General features: G+C 34.2%; 1 non-coding gene across 1 annotated transcript; it reads left to right on the top strand.

The window, feature by feature from the left end:
- Window positions 1-2,571: 2,571 nt before the first annotated feature.
- LOC150008252 (U6 spliceosomal RNA) lies at window positions 2,572-2,675 on the top strand. The gene has a single exon (XR_016511500.1). It is a non-coding gene; the product is annotated as a U6 spliceosomal RNA (small nuclear RNA).
- Window positions 2,676-5,376: the final 2,701 nt, after the last annotated feature.

Raw genomic sequence — 5,376 nt, 5'->3', positions numbered from 1 at the left:
CTAAAAAGTACAAAGTTTGAAACGTAAATTCCCTTTGGGTCACAGAGCTCACATTACAAAAATGTAGCTAAAGTCTGGACAGGGAAGCAAACAAGATGCATCAATGCCAAAGCCAGTCTGAAAGCACCGGACAGGTGTCACTGCCTGTCGTTTTCCTGTATTTTGTTTGTTTATTTGGAGTTGAAGTACTATCTCCAGGGGTTGCTATTAAATACACAGATGATAGCTAGATTTTAAATAATATGACATGTATTTAAAATATATATTACTTGATTAAATATATAAAGAAAAATAAAGAGCACATACATATAAAATATGGTATTCTTGTCCAAAAGTTTTCATATTTTCAAAATAATTAATTTGTTCATTTTTTCATTCTTTAAAAAGTTTTGAATAAGTATATGTGCTTGTCATTATTCTATGCTTTGCTGACACCAAAATAATCAAGCCATAAATTCTGTTTTCAAAGAATTAATCTAGGAATAGAGACAAACACAGAAGCAGATGTTCATGACACATTTAATAATCACAACAAAGTAAGGATGGAGTATTTAGTAAAATACTTTATTGAGTCAGACATGGTTGTTATATTTTTATAACGGCCCTTTAATTTAGATTCAATTCTCATCCTTATATCTCAGAGGAGGAAATCAAGATACAGAGAGATATTTTGTTCAAGGTCATACAATTGCCCAATGACAAATGCAGGATTGCAGTTCTATTCATGTAGAATTATAAAAGTGCACACACACAACCCCCCCATACACACACACACACACACACGCTGGTATTGGCATGTGTAAACTACATACTTGAAGAGCCTGTGATGAATGACGCTGAGGTTGAAGATTGAATTAGGGCATATTCTTTGAAATGTCATAAAGTAAAAGAGTTAAGGAAAGGAAGACAGTGAGAGAAGGGCCCCCAAGCTGAAGAACCAACGTGAGAAATGCTGTTGTAGAGAATTGTCAAGCAGTTTGGGCTTTTGGGGTATGGAAGTGGGGAATGGAATGAAGGCTTAAAAAAAGGAAAATTCTGCCAGAAGCAGACCCAGAGTTTCCATCTGCCAAATCAAAAAGATCAGATTCAGCCTGAAGAAAACAGCCCTACAGTGTTTTATTTCAAGAAATGATACTGTCACAATGATATTTTAGAAGTTAACCTGATATCTTTTGTGACATGTTTTGAAGAGGCCAAGATGAGAGAAAAAAAAAGGAAACTTTTGTATATTATTGTGGTATCCTGTGTGGAAACTAGGAAATTTAATTGAACATCTGTGTTGAGAGAATGAATAGTCATTAAGTACAATTATTTCTAGATTTTTTTTCATTTGTTTTGAAATCCTCCAACTAAGTTCAGGACTAAAATGTGAATTATATGGATATAGGAAAAGGAAAAATACTTTCTTCTTAGATGAAAGATTAATGAGAGTAGTGGCATTTAAGCAAAATAATAAATAACTTATAGAAATAACTGACCATGTTATTGTGGGGAAATGGGTTGTAATATTTGAACAGATACTAGAAAATGCACTCTTTATTCAGGGAATAGCAAGTAAACAAGGTTGGAGGAATGGAAACTAGGAATGAAGAAGTGGGGGAGATAATATATAAAAATAACTTGAGTATGAAAATTTACATATCTGATTAGGGAAGGCTTATATTTTAGTATTTTTTTCAGAGTTTGCGTTTTCTAATAACTATTGTTTATTCTTTGGGAATCTTTACTTTTTAAACCTAATTATAACATGCATAAAAAAGTGATTTAAGGTTTCCTAGAATGAACAGAGATTAAGATAACCCCAGTAAATTATTACAAATATTATTTTCATTCTTTGTGATAGGCTTCATATTTGCCATTGGTACAATAAAACATTAGACAATATATTGTGTATAAATTAAGGCAAAATAGGTGATAAACAGTAAACAAGTAACCAAATGTTAGTTTATATACGTTGTATCTATGTCCATCAGTATAAAAGCACAATCTGTGATAGGAACATAAAATTCTCACATGTTGGAGCAGGCTGTCATGATAGAGAAACAGAATGTTAAGGGACCTTCAGATTCCGGCAGCCAGCAAATCCACTAAGATGCATTTTCCCTGATTGCCTCAGTGGGAGATGGTAAGCTGAGCAGTGGAGAGTAAGGTTTCAGTCACGTGAAGATGAGAGAGAAAATTACCTTCAAGCAGACATAAAAGTATGTACAAAAGATCTAAGGTGGGAGTTTTGTTTTCTTGTGAGGTAGCAGACTATTGAGCCTGATGCACAGCATTGAAGGGAGGAGTTGGTAAGACAAGGCTGGACAAATGGTCAGGAAAGTGGTGATGTAGAGCCGGTATCTTATATAATGGCCAAGTTTATGACATAATATATGAAGAAAATAAGGGTCCCAGGAGAATCATCTTAAATTTCAAAGAAGTGTAAAGACAAAATAAGTGTCTATAGAAACAAAGGGACTAAGAAAGTTATATACTGTATATCATAAAGATACTCATCAGACATCTTCAATATCACTCATATCTTTTTACTTTTAAAGTATTATTATTTCACTTAAAAAATTGTTTCCTGTGTTCTCTTTTGCAGCATGTACGCTAAAATTAGAATGATACCGAGATTAATACTGCCCCTGCACAAGGATGACACACGAATTCTTGAAGCAGTCCATTATTTTTAAAGGGCTCATGGACCTGGAAAAGATTGTTGGTGATTGCTGGAGGGAGGGGGTATAAGAGGACTGAATTTTAGTGGAATAATTGCAATAAATATTAAATTTAATAAAATGTTTCCTTTGGTTTTTAGGTGTATTGTATGGTCCATCATATCCTATGGTTATTATTTGTACCCACCACTGGTATCAGACTGGGTAGGCAGGTAACATTGAAATGCATTGCTACAACAATGATTCTTGGCAGGGAGGTTTAAGAGCAATAAGCTTCAACTGAAAAATGATGTTATATTATTTTCACATCTTAAAATTATTGAATGACACTTCCACCAAAATCAAGGAAGAATGAACATTATAGGTATTGCCATTATTACCCCAAAGTAACATTTTTTCAAAATATTGATTTAAAGTTTGAGTGGTCTCTGATAAAATTGGCAAAAACTGCATTTCAAAATCAATGTATAACCATAATCTAAATTTTAATAATAACATATTCTGTTCATCAATTTTCTCTTTGCCAATGATGAAATTTTTGCAGTTGAAAATAGCTATAATTAAATATAACTACTGTAATGTGCATTGGCTCTATGAAATTCTGCACGGTATGGCAGCTAAGAAAAAATTGTAATTAAAAAAATAGGTTAAATATTTCTTATGTTTTATGGGAGTTCTAGGCTTGCTAAAACCTTAGTGAATTTTTTCTTAATGGATCATTACATTTAAAATATACTGTGCATTTTAATGACACAATCTTGACTATATTTTATTTTCATCAGTAACAGCCTTTTTTCTTAAATACAAGATATTTCATATATTTGGTATAATTGGTGTGAAAGGTTTATTATGTATATGCCAGTTACATATAGTTTAATCCTAAGTGTGAGGACATAACAAATTCTATTAAGCAAGCACAGTTTGAGAGCACTCAGCTAGCTTTAAAAAAAATAGCCATGTTGTAGATTGGGCTATTAAATATCAGTAGGTTATCCGTATTTCATTCAACAATCAGCACTTTCTTAATTAACATATAAATAAAAAAGTGTTATATTGATTAAACAGTGTCTTATTAGTTAGCATAATAAATATTAGAAATGGGATAAGATTCAATTAAAAGTATTCAGAAATGTAGATTAGCTAAAATAGTTCAGAGATACTGTCTTCTCTAATTTTTAAGAACAGAGCATTAAAAACCCATCCAGATGTACTTCTTGAACACCCAGTGATAATGACTTCATTGGTTCTGTATCAAGTCTTTGTTTAAAAGACTTTTTGTCAGAATCTTGCTTTGAGAGTATGGGGATGTCTGAAACCATCCGTTATTTGGAATCCTAACCTGACCACCTAGTTTCCTGATCTTGAGAAAATCATTCAGTAAAGGACTTAGAACAGCTACTGACAAAGCAATGAATATTAAAATTCTTTTTTGATCATTTAAAAAATTGTTTGTAGGCCCTGGCTGCTGTGGCTCAGTGGATTGAGCATCGGCCTGCGAGCCAAGTGTCGCTGGTTCGATTCCCAGTCAGGGCACATTACCAGGTTGCACATCAGGTCCCCAGTTGGGGGCACGAGTGAGAAGCAACCACACAGTGATGTTTCTCTCCCTCTCTTTCCCTTTCCCTTCTCTCTAAAAAATAAAATAAATAAACAAATAAATTATTTAAAAAATAAAAATAAAAAATAAAAAATTGTTTGTAGTAATGATTAAAGCTAAAATGAGTAACACCATGAATTGCCATTATATGTTGACATCCATAATGGAAGCAAGTTAGAATTTTATTTAAAAACCAGTAATAAAGTATTCAAACATTATGATGATACATAATCTATCTTGAAACTTCTCTTCTTAATGTACAATTTTCCATTTAGCAACGCCTTTAGTTTTCTTTGTATTCTACTCTCACTCTTCTTTTTTTCAGTTATTATTTTTAGAGAAACAATCAGCCCTATGCGCTCAGCAGCCTCAGCCAAAATATTGTAGGATGGAATTACTTGACTTACCTATTTTTAATTTAAAAGTGATACATAATTTAAACCAAGTAACATGAGAAACAAAATTAAAATTCAACAAACTTCCTTTTTTTGCAACATATATAAATTTGAGAAAAACGTCAAGACTAAGCAGGCTATTAAGTGTCATAGCCGTTACCCTCAAGGCAGTGGGCTCTGAGTGAAAGGTGGTTCCAGAGGGCTTCTGAGGTTCAGCTTATGTTCTCGTCCTTGATTTGAGTACAGGTTACAAGGGCGAGTGTGTTCTCTTTGTGAAAAGTTGTCAGGCTGTACCCTTAGGATATCCTGCATGTACGTGTACTCAATAAAGTGTTTGCTAGCTCATACTCTGCAGAAGAGCTAGATGTTTTGGATTATATTCACTGGACTCGGCAGAAAAGTTCTAAGCTTGACCTAGGCATCCTCACATGTCTCTGGCAGTTAGCTGGCTGTTGGCTGTTGGCTGTTGACTGATGTGGGACAACTCAGCTTAGACTACTGGCTCTACTTTCGGCATCTCTTCCCCCAGCAGACCAACCTGGGGGTCTTTTCCTGATGACCTAAGAGGTCCAGGTGAGAGAACAAAAGTGTACATACAGTGCCTTATGCGGCTTAGGCTCAGGTCTGGAGCACTGCCACTCCTGCCACGTTCATGGCCAAAAATTGCAAGTCCCAGCCAGGTTTCAGGGACAGAGAAATAGAGATGAGAAGAACTGAGCCA

The sequence above is a fragment of the Furipterus horrens genome, unplaced genomic scaffold (assembly GCF_987537825.1).
Source record: "Furipterus horrens unplaced genomic scaffold, mFurHor1.1.pri manual_scaffold_5, whole genome shotgun sequence".
Taxonomy (NCBI): domain Eukaryota; kingdom Metazoa; phylum Chordata; class Mammalia; order Chiroptera; family Furipteridae; genus Furipterus; species Furipterus horrens.
This window is presented reverse-complemented; position numbering and strand designations above follow the sequence as displayed.